The sequence below is a fragment of the Dipodomys ordii genome, unplaced genomic scaffold, assembly GCF_000151885.1.
Source record: "Dipodomys ordii isolate 6190 unplaced genomic scaffold, Dord_2.0 Scaffold8, whole genome shotgun sequence".
NCBI classification, from domain to species: domain Eukaryota; kingdom Metazoa; phylum Chordata; class Mammalia; order Rodentia; family Heteromyidae; genus Dipodomys; species Dipodomys ordii.
Genome location: NW_012267224.1, coordinates 2864353 through 2882921, shown reverse-complemented (window position 1 = coordinate 2882921; position 18569 = coordinate 2864353).

Here is an 18569-nt window from a genome sequence, read left to right as displayed (position 1 = left end):
GAGAGGGCACGCGCGGGCGGTGCGGACGGTTCCTGGGCAACGGCCCCTCCCCGCGCGGGGTCGGCACCGAGCCGGCCGGGGTCGCACGCGCTTCCCCCCCCTCCCCTCCTTCCCCCGCCTGCCTTCCTGTCACCACCGTCCGTCCCCAAGTCACGTGAGCCTGGGCGACCCCGGAGGGCTTCCCAGGGCGGGGCTGGCCGGCTAGGCCGCGGACGCCGAGGCCCTGGGGCTCGACCGGCGGGGGGGTGGGGGGGGCTCTGCGGGTGTGGAGCGCCCGTCCCGGCTGGGGGCGCGGCCGGGCGGGTCCGCTGTCACCCGCCTCCCCACGCCGCGGGGAGGAGCCTCCCGCCGGGTACGCGCGCAGCCCCGCAGCCCGGTCTGTGTGTCCCACACATTTTCCCCGGGCTAAAGAGGAACAAAGTCCGCGGCGGCTAACCGGGCCCTGGGTGGCGCTTTGCTTGCAGGCGGGGACGCTGGGGACGGGTTCGAGGCCGGCTCCCATGGTAACCCTGGGCCCGCTCCAAGCCCGCCCGCCTCCAGTGCGCCGTCATCGGGCGGGGGGGGGGCTCCCGAGGCATTCATCGCGCCCCCACCCCCCGGGAGGCTCTAATTTGAACATTTCCGAGGCTTTATTAATTTTCAAGGGAGAAAGATTTCTCACATGGGGGGGGGGAAGGAGATTCTGGCTCAGCAGCAGACGTGTCCGGGCTTGCAGGCCCCGAGACCCGCGCGCTGGAAGGATGCAGTTCACCCCGGGGTGCACACTCACAGAGACCCCTCACTACACAGAAATGTGGATCCCGTGCCCCTGCTTCACAGGGTTAGAAGGAAAGACCAAACCTCCCCAGACCAGCTCAGAAAAGTAGAGGAATCCCAAAAGCTACAGAAGGTTGATTCAGACTTGCTTGATTTTGCTTTACAAGTGGTAATGGATTATATCATGAGTCTACATTGGCATCCTCTGGCCGATACAGGCAGACTGTACATTTTATACATCTTCATTCGCTGTTAAATTGGATTTCCACTTCTGCTCAGTGCCTCAAATTTAGGTAAATCAAAATAAACAGCACAAAAAGAGAACAATATGGCAAAGGGGAAATATGTTTCCTGTGTAATGTTTATGTCTGATATCCTGTCTAATGAACTGAGTTTTATACTGCCTTAACAATAGGGAAAACAATAATTTTTAAAACTCAAATGGCTCAGAGAAGTTGGTCAGGTAAATTGAAAGTTGGTTCCAGATCATCTCAAGGTCATTTTTACGAGAGAAACAATAGAGCTGGAGTAGTCTTTCCTTTATTGCAAACAGTCTATGTCCGTTAGCAATAAAATGTTTATGCCATGTTCTTAAGTATTTTTAATATACTTTGTAGGCAAACACTAAGCAACCAAGGTACATCTTAAGAACTGATGCATTTTTTCTAAGTTGTGTCTGATTGTAATCAGATTGAACAAATCACATCTGCAGATCCAACAGCAAATCTTGAAAGATGAAGAAAATAAACACCTTAGTTTAATCAGCTTAAATGGTACCAGGGAATGAAAGGAGAGAGCATACATTTACAAGCTGCACCTTTCAGCATCCTTGTTTGAACAAAACCTCAGTCCTTGCTGCTGATACTGTTCCTGATACTGTTTTAGAGGGTTTAGGGCCCTCTGAGATGGGGTAGGGTCATCAAACTTATTACTACATAAGGCCAAACTTCATGTGAAGAACAATGAATTGTTCACTACTTTTATGTATCGTAGTGTTCTGAGTGTCTCAGTTTTCATAGAGGAGAAAATTACTTTCTGACATCTAAAACTTTCAAGTTGGTGACCTATACATTTTGTAAAAACATTTAACAAGTTTCTGTGGCATCAGGTATAAGTGGTAGGTGAGACGCTGTTAGTCTCTAGGAGGTTTTATGCCTTGTCTATATTATGATCTTTTAAAAGCCTAAAACTCTGTTAACTTTATTGACCTTTGATTAATGACCCTGACTTTGTTTTCCACAGCCCTTTATTACTTTATTCTCATTGTCATAGGCAAGAATTTTTAAAAATATTTTTGCTACCAACATACATAAAAAACACAAACATATTTTTGGAGTGATTCTTGTTCTTAGTGCATGTAATTGCCTCTATTAAAGTTAAATTCATCCTTTAAGGTTATGACGTGACCTCAAAGTTTGTCTTAAGGCTCACAAGTAGGTCATGAGCTCAAGTTTAAAAGCCACAGTCTGAGAAGACCATGTCACACATCCTGCTCTACCTCACATATCCTTGGTCTCAGCAGCTGACCTGGCTGCTTGCTTCACTGAGAAAACAGAAACAGTCACACAAGAACTTCCAGTCCCTCCTGCCACAATGGGTAGTTTGTGCACTCTTTTGTCTAATGTCAGGATCTCTTCTGACTCTTGATGGTTCCCTTCACCTATTCAGGGTCTGACTCCCAATAGTTGCCTCCCCCCCCCCCCACCGTCTCTCTTGACATCGTCATTACTGTACTTTCTTGGGAGCACTTCTAAGTATTTAAAATTATATTTCACCAGTGTCTATGCTTGAAAACAAATCCAAACCCCTTGACCTCCTGTTCTTAAAACTATTTCCCCCTTTCTGCTTTTACCTCACTGGAACAAAGACTTATTTGAAAATCCCCAAGTGAATGTCTCATAGACTCCTCAAATTCCACGTGTCCTAAATTGAACTCTTGCCCTCACTAATACCCATCACTGTGGGATTCTGTTGTTCTAGTCCTCATTTGACACTTCATTTTACTTCTCAGGCTCCAAAATGTAGAGACATTATCTTTGCTTTCTATCATTCTTGAGTTGTATCTGTGCCATCAGAACATGCTACATACCCTACTTGAAAATTATATCCAGTATGCAGCCCCTTCTACCACACTCACCACATGCAACCCAGTACAGGCCATCATTATCTCTCCAGATTGTGATTCTCATCTAACTGCTCTCCAGATCTTCATCTTAACCCTGAACAATCTATTCTCAACATAGCAGCCACAACAGTCCTTTTTAAAGTAGAAGACAGATCATGTCAGTGTCATGTCTTAAATTTTCTTAGAGTGAGAGTATTTTCCCTGGGTGGTTCATGTCTATAATTCCAGCTCCTGTGGGAGATGAGGATTAGAGGGTTGTGTTTGAAGGCCACCTGGGGAAAAGAGTTCACAAGACCTGTTTCTAAACGTGTAGCTGGATGAGGTGGCATAGCTTTGTGAGAGGCTGAGACTGGGAGAATCTCAATTCCAGGCCATGCCTGGGCAGAGCAGTCTGAGAGGCTGTCTCAGTAGAAAAGCTGGGTGTGGTGGTATGTACATGTCATCCCAGCTATGACTAGAAACCAAAGAATAGGCAGAATACAGTCCAGACAGGAATCGAGACCCTAATATCCCAGTGATATAAAGTGCTGGAGGCCTGGACCAGTTATAGAGTGTGTGTCTACCAAATGCAGGGTGCTGAATTCATAGTTCTAGTATGCCCCCCCCCAACAATAAAACAATGTCCCTACTCAGCCTCAGGGCCTTTGCCCTCTCAATTCCTACAGTCTGGAAGTTTTGTTTCAAATACAATAATAAGCTTGCTTCATCAGGTTTTTCAAATTTCTTGAACTTTCTTTTCACTTACTTTCGATCTCTGCTCAAGGTCATTTTCTCAGTGATAGCTCCTCTGATGGCCATTATATAACAATTACCTCCCCTCCATTCCAGCGTCTCTGTTCCTCATAGGCCGTTTGATTTTTTCTATCTGACACAATATTTACTAAAATTGTTTATATCTTCCCCTTTAGAGCACAAGACCCATGAGCAAGGGCCAATTGTCTACTGTAACCTCAGGTGCCTAGATCAATGCCCAGTACACAATAGACATGCAAGAGCGTGAACTGCATGGAAGAACTCTTAAGAATATAAATCAATGTGGGAATAGCTTTATGTGTACAACAGTAGGATAAAGTGTATTGGCTGCTCATTTGCCAGCAGGAACTATCCAACACAATAGCAATAGTCCTAGGATGTGTAAGAGAAGACAATCTAAGCATCAAGAGGTAAGTGTATGAGGACAAACAGAAACTTACCTTATTTTAACCTTACAGAATTTTAACCTTACAGAAGAGATAAATTTGAACTCCAGCATTCAGACTCCTATTTCAGGGGTCTAGATAGGGAACACTGGGCTCCAGGACAAGGCAGTGAGGAAAGGCCTTAAGTGTTCACTGCAGGAGCTTGAGCAAAGGGAATCAAGATTGTAGTTCATATAAACAGAAAGCCATAGGGCTGGGGGTGGTGGTGGCTTAAGTGGTAAAATTCCTGCCTAGTGCAAGTCCCCAAATTCAAATCCTAGTTCAAATTCTAGTACTGCCCACCCTCTAAAATGCTGGGTGCAATGGCTCACTCCTGCAAAAAGGCAAAGGCAAAAAGTTAGATTCCCAGCTCACTAAGCTGAACGTAGTGAGTGCATGCCTGTGAACCCAGCTGTACAGGATCACTGAAGCTGGCCCTGGCAACACTTTAAGACCTTATGTGAAAAACAACTAAAGCAAAAAAGGGGTGGTGGTGTAGTTCAAATGGTGGACACTTGCTTAGAATAGCCCTGAAGTCAAATGCAAGAACCTCCCATACCCCAACCAAAAAGGAAATATAGCATCTAGTTTTGTTCAGGAAGCATAGTAACAAGGCCAGCTGGAATCTTGCCTCCACATTATAAGTGTGATTAGTCCTACAGAGTGAGTGAGACATAGGATTAGGTCTCTAGGTAGATGATAATTAGGCTTGCTTTGAGTTGGAGAGACAGAACAGAAATCAAGGTTTGGATTGACCATGTCGTCACCCAGACTTAGTTCTAGTTCCCCTAATTTCTAAGCCTTTTTTCATAATATATCCACCAACTCATATACCTCTTACATGCTGGAATTCTGTGGGCTCCTATTTTTTGGTTTTCTTCTCTACATATATATTCTCTTTCTAGGTGACCTCATCCATTAGTAAGTTTAAAAATATTACCTAAAATGTTAAAGTTTTCCAAACACATCTGTCAATCCTTGAGGTCAAAATTGTATTTTTTCTTTTTTGGGGTCAGTTATGGGGCTTGAACTCTGGGCCTGGGCACTGCCCCTCAGCTCTTCAGTTCAAGGCAAGCACTCTACCACTTGAGCCACAGCGCCACTTCCAGTTTTCTGGTGGTTTATTGGAGATGAGTTTCACAGACCTCCCTGCCAGGGCTAGCTTTGAACCATGATCCTCAGATCCTAGCCTCTTCAGCTAGGATTATAGGCATGAACCACCGGCGCCTGGCAAAATTGTATTTCTATCAGTCTATTAAATCATTACCTGTGTGTCTTGAGACCTGTCAATCCCGTATGTGTCCGTACCTGCACTCCCGTCCTCCCCCAAACCTGCTGCTCCTCTTTTGCTCCCAGTCTAGGCTGATATCATCACACAACCAGTCTCTCAACCTGGAAACATGATTCATCCTCTTCTTCCCTCTCTCTCACCTGCCAGAAACACCTGGCTACTAGTCCTTGTTAATTGTACTATAAAAAGATTGGCCAAATGTAGTTCCTTACATCCAACCCCACTATTTAGCTCTGCATATTTTCTTGGTCCTGCTCCACTGAACGGCTCGTAGCAGTCTTCACCAGTGCTTCTCAATCCCTTTCTTTTTTAATCTCGGGGAAAAAAAAAACCCCACCCCAATTCTGTTCTTGTCATACAAGCCTTGTCAGTAACAACATACTCAGATCACACAGTATCAGATCCAAACTTGCTAGGAGATAGGACCCTTCACAATTTGTTTACAGCTTATCTCACTCTTTATAGCTGTCAGTGCTCCTATTGAATCAGTCATGTCATCTCACAACTCTACCTTTCCACATGATACTTGTTCCTGGAATGCTGCTTACCTTATTCTACCTTTCAGGACCCAGCTCAAATGCCTTGGTCTTTCTTGACTTTCCTTGATAGTAAGCCCTTTGCTCTCACAGCTTTGTTGTGATATTTTATTACAAGACGTCACTTGGACTGTATTTCCCTTCCCTTTTTCTGCCACAATACCTGAATTACAAGTGCCTAATTACCACTTACTGATTAGTAATGGCCCAGCAAATACTGTAGGAAGAAAAGAAGAAAGGTAAGAAAGGAATAAAAGGAGAGAAAGGAAAGGATAAAAGGAGGTAAAGGAAGAAAAGGAAGGAAGGAAGGAGGAAAGGAAGAAAGGGAAGGAAGGAGAGAAGGAAGGAAGGAAGCAAGGAGAAAAGGAAGGAAAGAAAGAAGGAAGAAAAGGAAGGGAGGAAGGAAGGAAGGAGACAAGGCAAGAAAGAAAAAAAAGGGAGGAAGGAAGGAAGGGAGGAAGAGACTTTTTCAAAGCATGTGCATAAAGAGGTGTGCCGTTTTGACTGTTATGAAACTCCCTTTTGGTTATAATGTCATACAAATACGAACTCCTTGATGACAGAAAACATGGAGACTCAAATAACAAATTTACCTCCCAAACAATAGAATATCTTTGTAGATAGCTTTACCCCTTAGGAGATGGTGATTTGTCATCCAACTCTCATACTCCAATCTAGAAGACAGGCCTTCATCCTCTGCATTGATTCCACACACGGTGCTTGCTGGACACTCATGGGCAATACCACGCTGCCCTGTTGTTGCTTGTACTATCTTGAAGGCCTAGTCAACTTGATTCAATCGTAAGTCTTTGGCAGTAGAGACTATGCCTTATACATTTGTTGATTTATTTTTGTGTTCAGAAACTATTTAGTGAGTACCTACTATCTGTTAGACACTGGTAGGTACAGAAGGTATAATCAAGAACAGAATTGTAAGAGAGTACAAGTAAACATTGTCATTGATAAGTTATGTTAATTCACATCCTTAATTATCCAGATAGTCATACACAGTGAGATTGTAGACTGAAACTGGCCTACTAAATTGGAATCATGCTTGCTGCAATCTAGTCCAGCTCGACTGGTCCTGGGTGGAGCTTTGTAAGGAATACAGACCATTGAGATAAGATAGATTCAACAGGAAGGCAGAGACAAAAACTATTCACCACAAAACATCCCAATCATGGCTCAAGTGGGATTTTTGTTGCTAACACATTTTCTTGTGAGAATATACTTTGTGAATAATAAAGCAAATCATATTTCTATCTTATAGTTGGAAAACTAAAGTTCAGAAACAGTTATTTGCTTTGAGTTATTTGCATAGAAAGGTGCTTCATGGTCCCATTCTCCTATGCACTAGTCAGTTTTCTGTAGCTATGACACATGTCTGAGAAAAAATAATATCAAAGGGAGGAATGATTCATTTGACTCACAATCCATTGTGGCAGAGAGCAGGCAGAGCAAAGCAGGGCAGCTCATATCACTGTGTCTAGAAATTAGAGGAAATATCAGTACTACTGGATTTCTCCTTTAATTGCATCTGAGCCCACCCCTAAGGGATGTGCTGCCCACATTTAGGGCCATTATTCTCTTTGGAAATCTCATTAGACAGACCCAAAGTTGCATTCTACCAACCTCCTAGATGCTTTTCTGTCTGATCAAGTTATATTAACCATCACGCTCTGTTTCTTAATTTTTTTGATATAAACAAAATTTATTTCAAAGTAGCACTGGGAACTTTTTAGTTATAGCTAACATACAAAATAAACCAGAAAAATCCATTGTTTAAGGATCATGTGCTTAGTACTAAGTATTTCTAAATTTGCTTCTTTGACATGACCAATATTGAAAAGCTGACCACAGGCTATGAACATAAGGTCTCCTGCTTCATTAGATGACTATTTGGGCTAGCCTCACAAAAACAGGCAAAGGGGGAGCTATTGTTCAGCAAGTACTTAAGCAAATCAACCATGGTAACAGGACTTTAAAATCTATGGTTTGGACTTGAACTCATCTTGTCAAGGAGACATCCACAATGTCTAGGCTAGTCCATTGAATCATTATCTACAAGATTAGAGAATCTCTGGAAGTGTCCTATCAATAGATAAGTGGACAGAAAGTAGATGATTGTATATACATAAGGAAATGTCATCCAGCCTTTAAGAAGAAGGAAATTGTACCGTTTGTAACAGTGTGAATAAATCTGGAGAACATAATGTTAAGTGAAATAAGCCAGGCACAGAAATCTAAAAACAACATGGCCTCACTTGCATGTGGAATCTAAAACAATTGAATTTTTAAAAAGCAGTTTGTATGAAGAGCTCAGGGACAGTTCCCAGGCCCTGAGTTCAAGCCCCATGACTGAACCCCCTCCCCCCCAAAAAAAGCAGATTGTAGAATGGTGGTTGCTAGAGTCTGGGATAAGAAAACGAGGAAAGAATAGTCAAAGAGTAAAAGTGGTAGTTACGCTAGATGCTGGTAGCTCATGACTGTAATCCTATTTACTCAGCAGGCTGAGATCTCAGAATCCCAGTTTGAAGCCCACACAGGAAGACAAATCCAAGAGACTCTTGTGTCCAATTAAACAGAAAAGAGACAGAGATATGACTCAAGGGGTAGAGTGCCAGCCTTGAGTATAAAAGCCAAGTGAGAACTCGAGGTTCCGAGTTCAAGCCTCATTACTGGCACACACAAAAAATAAATAAACAAGAGTTGCAGTTAGACTGTAAGTACTTAAGATGATGTGCTAATTAGCTTGCACCATTCCACTGAACATATATATCTTCACATTACTGGAAAATGTACTGGAAACTATTATAGGATTATAATTAGTCAAAAACATGAAAATATGTAATAACTCCTTTAAAAAGAAAACAAAACAATGGTTGTAACCTCTCATATAGTAAGTGGTCAAAAGGATTAAAAACCTTAAAGCCTTTACAGAAACATCAAACTGACAGCAGGGATTTTAGACAGAATCTGTCTTATTTTCAAAAGGTATATTCTACAACTCAGAGGTACTCTTCAAATATGTGTACATTTTTTTCCTGCTGTCTTGTTAGAAGAATAAGGCCTGGCAGTATATATTGGACATATTGCATTTAGTTCTTTCTTCCTGTACATTCTGGAAAGCTTCATCCTTCAACTGATAAATTGCTATATGCAGAGAAAAGTGGAGCTGCATTTCTACTGAATACTCAATATTTAGACTTTATATACGTGAAACTATTGCATCTATCAAACTTGATCTTACTACTTTTAGAATCTGGGAAAGAAGATGAAAAGTTTTTAATATGATTTTTGGAAGCTATGAATGTTCAGTTCCAAAGAGGAAATCATGAACCTTATTTTTTTAGCAGGCATCACCACGAAGCATTTATACAAGTACTGAATAAAGACAATGGAGGAAAAACATGTGAAACAGAGGGGCATTGAATTTTAATTCTCTTAGTGGTCATACTCAGCGCTGTCAATTCACTTTTCCTGTCTGCTTCCTGCATGGTACCCTAGAGAGGGCTGCAGGAATTTATTCAGATAGCTTACATCCCAAACTCATTTATATGTGTAAATTGTTATTCTAAATTTGAAGACTGACCCATAACAATAATAAAAGATATATAATTCATTTTTAGTAGGAGACTTGTGAGAAAAGAAAGAAACTTCGTAATGACATGAAGCATCTAGGGAAATATACTATTGTCTTTAGGCCCATGGTCGATCCAAATCTATTTCAAATAAGAATGATCAATGTGGGGCTGGGAAGGTGGCTCAGTGGTAAAAGCGCTTGCCTTGCATGCATGAGGCCCTGGGTTCGATTCCTCAGCACCACATAAGCAGAAAAAATAAAAAAGCTGGAAGTGGCCCTGTGGCTCAAGTGGTAGAGTGCTAGCCTTGAGCTGAAGAGCTGAGGGACAGAGCCCAGACCCAGAGTTCAGGCCCCACGACGACCGGACCCAAAAAAAAAAAACAAAAAAAACGATCAATGTGGTGAATACATGAGGACTATGAAGTCAGAGACTTAGTTCCTAGTTCAGCCTTCTCTTTTATTACGTGATATGGGCAAAACCTTGGGAAATTCGGTATTATCATCCGTGAGGGTAAGGACAACCATAGTCTGTGATATAGTGCTTCGTCGGGGAGGATAATTAGCAGTATGTTAAGCAGAGAGTCTTTTATAGTGTCAGCTACAATAAAAATGTTCAAAACTATTTCAGCCATCATCTGCATAGCAAATGAGTGGATTAGAAAGGAAAAGAATAGACTAGAAAGACAGAATAAAAATCATAGCAGTAACCTTAGAGATTGAACAGTAAAAGCCAAAAGAAAAGAAAAGAACCCCAAAACATATAATGGATAGGGATTATGGTAGCAATGTACTTGGTCAACAGTTATAGAAGTATACTGTTTATTAAATTCAAATTCATTGGATTCATTAAATCCAAATAAAATGTGAAAAAAGGACAGTGAATTCCTCCTACATGTCAAAGGAAGGAAAGTAGTTCTGAAAGTTAAATGTTTAACATATACGTGCAGAAAATGTCCAATGTTGTTAGAGCACTAATTCAAACACTGTTATTGAATATTCAATAACACCAGCCATGAGTGTCAGCTGTATATAAAAAGTGAAAGATTGTAGCTGCCACATTCAAAAAGTGAAAAAAATATATGAGATTAAGTAGAATGATAAATATTAACTCAATAGTATTTCATTTAATTGATATAAGAGTTATGACTACTTCATTGCTTTTCCTGCTCTTATTGAGATGTGTGTGTTATATCACAAAATGGTTTATTATATTAATTGATTTCCAGATTCTAAACTAGCCTTGCATTCCTGAGATCAATTCCAAGATGTGACATGATAGGCCTTTAACTCAGGGTCTCAAGCTCTAGCTCAGCTAGTGCTCTATCACTTGAACCAGGCCTTCAGTAGCTTTACAATCTTTAATATAGCATTAGATTTGGATTGCTAATACTTTGTTGTGCTTACTTGCAACCAAGGTCATACATTGGCTAATTATAGGGATACTTCTGACTGGAGAATAAAGGCAACCTAAATTGCCTTTCATACTTCTATCACTGAATACATGAATAAATTATCTCAATATTCTGAATGGTATCATTACAAATTATATGCTTGCTTCTTAAAGGAAGGACAACCCTGGAGCCAGATTTTTTTTCCTTTCTAGGTTAGGAAATTACCAGTTGGTAAGGCCCTGGTAGAGGTGGGTAAAGGAAAATGTGGCTATAATTCCTAAAATCCTTCCTGAAGAAGACAGTTCTAGATAGCAAGTTTTACCTTTGTCAGGCCTCAGAAAATGAAAGAGTAGACTGTATGCTTAAGAAGCATCAACAAAGTTCTATGCTCTGTACCTAACAATTATTTTAAGTCTTACAGGCATTTCTCAAACACCTACTTGCCTGGCACTCTGCTGTACACTGTGCATGCAAAGATGAGGAAGATGGGTACCTAAGCAATGCACGTCTACCAAGAAAGCTGATGATGCAGGAAACTGCTTTAACGAGAATATATTATGTTATAGTTTGAACTGTTTGAAATTGCTGTTATTTTCCCATTTTTGACCTGACAAAAATGATTAATTCATGTGGTTCAACCTAGAAATATTTGTAAATTCAGGGGAAGAACAATAAATCTGGAGTGAGATATTAATCAGGGAAAATTATATGCCAGCAGCTACACCTGAGCTGGGAATTGAAAGAGGAGGAAGGTGAGTGGATAGATAAGTGGCATGTAGAATAGTCAATGTTGAGAGGAATGAAAGATGCAAGTGCATTTTGGGAAGGAGAACTGAATTTTCTTTTCCTTTTTTGGTGCCAGTACTGGGGCTTGACCTCAGACTGAATGCTGTCCCTGAGCTTTCTTGTGCAAGGCTAATCCTCTGCTACTTGAGCCACAGCTCCACTTCCTGCTTCTTTGGTACTTACTTGAAGATAAACGTCTTACGGATTTTCCTGCCAGGACTGGCTTTGAAGAGTGATTTTCAGATCTCAGCTTCCTGAATAGCTAGGATTAGAGGCCTGAGCCACCGACACCCCACTGATTTTTTCTTTAATTGATATTTGGGAAGTGTAGATAAGAATAAAAAGGTGCCCAAAACTTCTGTGAAGAGTTTTGGAGGTCCAGAAGACACTTTGGGGTGGACAATGGTAAGCCAACAAAGAGTTTTCTAGAAAGAGAATAGCAAACATAAAGTTTAGAAGAAGTCAGAAGGCTCAATGGGGAATGGTGGTGGGTATTCTCTGATGAAGACTATGGGCCCTAAGGAAGCTTTTGGTACTGTGGAAATAGGTGTTGTAGATGTATGTGTCCAGGGGTTAGGAAATAAGAGTATGTATCTCTGATATCATTGTTATGCTTTGGCTAATGATTAGGTTTGAAAGGCTATTTGAAAGATGCAGGGATTTGGGAGCGGAGGAGGGGAGTAAACTATTGGGAGATATCCTCATGATAGAGTTCCGATCTATGAGTCACAGGTTCTGTTGGTTTGAAATGGATAATTGAAACCATACGATTATCAGGGAAATTAATCTGGGAGCAGAGAAGGAGATTAGGAATAAAGCTGTGCTCTGCACTTTGCAATATTTTTTTCTTGATGTTATCTATTCCCAAGTTTGTAAGATCTCCAAAACAGGAGCTAGAGGTCCTCCTTTCTACAGCATCCTCAAATTTCACCCATAGTCAAGAGTTAGCCACTTAAAAATGCTCACTGGATTACATCTCAGCTATAATGGAGTGTTGCCTGGATTTTAGGTATTTTTCTCAGTACCACACACATGCCATTCATTTCACCCCTCGTAATAGCATGGTGAGTTGAGACTATTATTATCTTCATTTTACATGTGAGGGAACTGGAGCATACACTTGTTGAAGGCCATAATTGAATTGTGTATGCATCTGAATCTACCCTCAGGGAGTCTTTCACCAGAGGCCACTGGCCACACCTAACTTTTAGCTCTGGACTGTGTGGAGTCAGAGTGAGTCTCACACAGTGCTTGGAAGCTTAGAATTGCTTTCATGGAATTTCTGGGAGGCTCAACTTTGTGAAATGGAGTAAAGCAGCAGTATTACTATTATCCATATTTTTTGGTGAATAAATGAAAGCTAAAGTTTGACAAATTAATAAAAACACATGGCTTATCTGGACAACCCAAGATGAGTCACCATCTTTGGAGTTATGGGTTATGGTCCCTTGACTTTGGAACTGTCCAGTCTTGTCACTTCTGTTCATTCTTGCTGTGGATCCCTTGCTCATCAAGAGGGACTGTGTGGCTTGGTGGCTGAGGGAAGCATCTGGAGAGGAGGGCCGTGGAAAAGGCAGGAAGACCTTTTGATCAGCAGGATCTATTTCCTTGGGACTTGAGAATTTTATTCTGGTAAGACCACAAGATGTCTTGCCGAACTTGTGAATTCTAACATAGTCTCTTTTATTAACACTCAAGACTGCTTGAAATGTAGGCACAACCTGTGTAAAAAAAATGATTGGTTTGATATTTTAAATGTAAACAGAAGATCATGTGTTAATTTGTTAATTATCTGACTCTGGAATGCTTCCTTAGGTACAATGCCAGGGAACCTTCTTCAACCCAAAGGCCTCAGTCCTTTCAAAGCCCTCTGTAGTTCATTTTTTGAAAAGGGTTAGATAAATCCTTTTTTTTTTTTCTGTGGGTAGTGAGGCTTAACTCTGGGCCTGGGCACTGTCCCTGAGCTCTTCAGTTCAAGGCTAGCACTCTACCACTTGTTTTCTGATAGTTAATTAGAGATAAGAATCTTATGGAATTTCCTGCCTGGGGGGCTTTAAATTGTGATCCTCAGATCTCAGCCTCCTTGGTAGCTACATGTGTGAGCCACCAGCGCCCAGCTAAAATATATCCTTTTAATAGGGGAATGAAAAGGAGAATGATGGGTTGTGCAGTTCCACAGCATTTGCTTAACTTAATCCTTAACCACAAACAGTATTTGCTTTGATAATGAGTCTCCTTAGAAGAGTCTCATGAAAGATTTGAAAGGAATTAAAAATGATATTGATAATAATCTTTATATTGTGCTCAGCTCATTCTAGTTTAGGAAACAAAATTCCCATTAAGTGGGCCAGTACTGCCTTGGTTGAGATTTTATGAATCTTAGGTAAGGGTGTCTTGCCATTTCTCTTATATTATACAAGGGTAGTTATTTTGCCATGTCTCACCATAGCTAATGTAGAATTGGAGGCAACAAATATAGAGGATTTATGTGAGAGAAATCATCTGATTTATAAGTGGAGATTTGTTCATTAATATAAGGTAAAATTACATTCTTTATGTGACCAATAAATGTGGTCCTTAATTTCTAAAATAAGCTATGCTATGAAAATTAAAACAGAGGCACCTACATTCTTTGGGCTGAAGAAAGAAATTAAGGAAAGAAGGAACCAAAAGAAGGAAAGAATGAAGGAAGGAAGAAAAGAAGGAAGGAAATGAAGGGAGGGAGGAAAAGAAAAATTAAGAAGGAAAATTCTTAATTCTTGCTATTATATTAGCCATTACTATTTATAATACTGTTCATTTATAATATCATACAGTCACATTTAGTCCGGTGTGCAAGGCATTTTTCTGAACTTTTATCCACTCTACAACCCTGTCAGAAGCACAATATTGTCATTTTCCAGGTGAGCGAACCAAGGGACAGAGATGTCAGACTGCTTGGATCTAATAGAGCGGACATCCTGGAGCTTCTGCTCCAGTCCACTTTGCTAAAAAATTCCTGTGGGTCTCCTGATTTTTATCTCCACTAAACTCAAAGAGACTTCTAAGCAGTGGTAGTAGGTTAGATATTTGAAAGAGTCAATTTAGAAAATTGTAATGGTGTGGCATTTACAGTGTTTGAAGTGAACATACGCTGTAGATTTGAGAAGTTCATTTTCCAAGTGTTTTAGACCTTTGAGTTTCACTAAGATCTTTAGAGACACTTCTCTCCACAGTTAAGATGGGATTCTGTAACGGATATATGAGGCTACTACTTGCTAGGATGATTTTTGCCATGGGTTCAAACCCTAGTGCCTGAATGAATGAATAAATGAGTAAATCAATACATGTACAATAGCCATCTTTTTATGGGATAAGCAGGTATACAAAAAGAGGCAGTCCCTCACCCTAGTGCCTTGGAGAAAGGCTTTCTGGAAGAGGTTTGTGCTGAACTGAGTCTTAGAAGATACATATGTTGAGGAGGAATGATGTTCAGAGCCAAATAGGAAAAATATGCTTAAAAAAATCAAGTCAACAAGTAGCACAGAGCTTGCAGGAGCCCATCAGAGGGACATGTTAGGCAAAGTGAAGGGAAGGCTGCCTGGATGGGGCAGGGGTACTCTGTAAAACCATTAAAACAAGCTTGGTGAAGTAGGCTAGGGCCAGACCAGGCAAGACAGTGAGATGGATTCCTCATTGAAAGTCCATGTTTAACACTTAGCCCAATAAACCATCTCTTTATGATGGTCGTTTGTTAAAAAAATGTTCTGCAGTAGATCAGAAACTACCTAGCTTCAAGGCTTCAAGGATATCTGTGCCTTTGCTGACAGAGTTCCTACTGTCTTGTATGGATCAAGATGAACACATTGTCTTCTATGAGAGACAGCTAATATGAATAGAAGATCAGTTTCCTCTTCGATTTAAGCCATAAGGAAATTTTTTCACCATCATCTCTGAACTTTTAACAGCATCTATTTTTCATTAAGACAAAAGAAGATTACAGAGATCAGTATTTATAACTAGTAGCACTTCATACAAATATTTCAATCAAGTTTAAAATATACACATATACATATACACACATATATGTAGACATACATGTATGTCTATACACATACATATATGTATATACACATACATATATGTGTATGTATATATGTATCTGTATAGTGATTGCTACATGCCAGGCATTGTTCTGTAAGCATCTGCAAATATTAAGTCACCTAATGCCCTAACCACACAGTGAGAGGTAAGTACTGTTATTATCCTACTTTATAAGTAACTAGTTGAGTAACTTGCCCAAAGTCAATGGTAGAACTAGGACTTGAGTAAGGGTCATTTACTAAAGGAATATTTAGGTCATTTTTCTTCCTAATTGTTATTTATCTACTCTTCCAATTTAGCTCTTCTCAAAAATTGAATTACTAAGCAGATTTTGAAAATTTTAATTGGCATCATATCATGTACACAAACATAATTTACACATACATAAGTATTACATGCCTACATGTGTATATAGTTTATACATAGTAGTTATTATGGATAAGTAGTCTTCAACCTTGGATATATCCAAGAATTATTTTGGATGCTTTAAGAATCGTTGTTGGCTCCAATCTCACTGTAAGAGGCTTTGATTTAATTGATTTGAGTGGAGCCTGGACACTGGTATTTTAAAAACTGCTTAGGTGGGTCTAATCTTCCTGAGGTTGAGCAACACTGATATAGATCTATTATTACCTGTTGACTGCTTAAAGCCCTGTACTCACATTGTATATACCCTGTTGCCATCTCATATGATAATTTCATTTGGTAGGTTATAATTATGCCTATTTCACAGATGGGGAAGTTTAGAACTAAACAGATTTTTATAATTTTCAAAGTTTACGCAGTTGGAAAGAGAATATGCAGTTTCTTACCCATAGCTATCATGTATTCCCATAAAATAAAATAATTACCTAGGGGTCACACATGAGCTTGTCAGGGTTTGGGGAAAGAATACATTTCTTTTACAAGCAGGTGTGAAGGCTCTTTGAAGAATCTGATTAATTTTCAATTCAGTTTCTCAATTTCTTAAAAGTACAAAATTATATATCTGTATATGTATGCACATGTACTATATATGCAATTTATATTGTAACCTAAAATATGACATGAAGTGACTTATTGGAGGTTTCATCTTTTGCATGTCTATATCTGAGTATATAAGCCTTCTAAGTAAGACAACAGATACATGAACAGCTTATAGAAACAAAAAACAAGCCAGCTACCAGTGGCACACACTTATAATCCTAGCTACTCAGGAGGTGGAGATCTTAGGATTTTAGTTCAAAGCTAGCCCAGGCAAGAAAGTCTGTGAGACTCTTAACTACCAGACAACCAGAAGTGGCTCAAAGTGGTAGAGCACTAGCCTTGAGAGAAAAAGCTCAGGGACAGCACCCAGGCCCTGAGTTCAAGCCCCATGATTGACAAAAAACAAAGAAACCTACTAGCTGTTTCTTCTTTCTATTGAGAAGAAATGCTAGACAAGTCAGTATTCTTATCAGAAAAGATTTGGGGTACTATGGGAAGAACCTCCTGACCATAAATAGCTTCCAGTAGGTAATATTTATAAGCATATATGTGTTATGTGCCCAGTGACATGCCTAATATATATTCTCCTTATATCATTTCCTTTCATCTACTCAAACCCTTACTTATATTTAAAACTCCTGCATTTGCACATTTACTTCAGGAGTCCCTTCTGGTGTTCTTCCCTCAGGCTTCTCCAATTCATTAAATGGCTCTGCCATCTCTCCTGTTGCTTTATGCTGGAGCAGTAGAGCTCATATTTTATTTTTTTCTTTCCTCTCCATTTTCTTTTCATCTGCCAGTTCTGGGGCTTGAACTCAGGGCGTGGGCACTGTCCCTGAGCTTCTTTTGCTCAAGGCTAGTAGTCTACCACTTGAGCCACAGCACCACTTCTGGCTTTTTCTGCTTTTGTGGTGCTGAGGAATCAAACTCAGGGATTCATGCATGCTAGGCAAGCACTCTACCACTTAGCCACATTACCAGACCCTCCTCTCCATTTTCTTTACCCAACGGTCCCCTTCACCAGTCTCTCTTAAATAACCCTTGTGATAATCTTCCTTTATCTCTTCATTTCCATGCATGACCTCTCAGAATTCATCCTCCACCCACCAGCCAGTGTTGGTTCCAAGCTTGAAATCTATCAATGGTTTCCTTGCCCTGGCCTACCAAGCCCTGAATGTTCTATGATCAGCTTTTTTTCCTACTAAATTCCTCATTTGCTATTCTTACCCTAAGTAGTCTTTCACTTATTCCAATACTCCAAATGGTTCTTCATGCTACCACCTGTGTTTTCTTCTTGTTTGACTCTGATGATTCTTCTTCTGAGTTCATGGCTAGATTCTCATCCTTTGCACTTCATTCTAGATGTGATTTCTTCCTGGAGACACCCATGGACCGTCTTTTCTAAATAACCCCTCTTGGAACGTTTCCTCTTTCCTTACTATCACTTATCATCAATCCATTACATTTAATTTTTCATTGTTTTATTGTATGTCTCATTTGATTATGAAATGTATAATCTGCTTTTTTTGTCTTATCTGCAGTGATTCATTATATAGCACAGGGTATGCTCATACTATGAGTATATTTTTATTCCATGTCAAGTAAATATAACTCATGAATCTTTGGTATGTAATTAAAAACATTGCATTCGCTGGGCACCAGTGGCTCATGCCTGTAATCCTAGCTGCTCAGGAGGCTGAGATCTTAGGATCACAGTTCAAAGCCAGCCCAGACAGGAAAGTCCGTGAGACTCTTATCTCCAATAAACCAAACCAGAAGTGGAGTTGTGGCTCAAGTGATTGAGCCCTCACCTTGAGCTGAAGAGCTCAGGGACAGCACCCAAGCCCAGAGTTCAAGCCCCAGGACTGACAAAA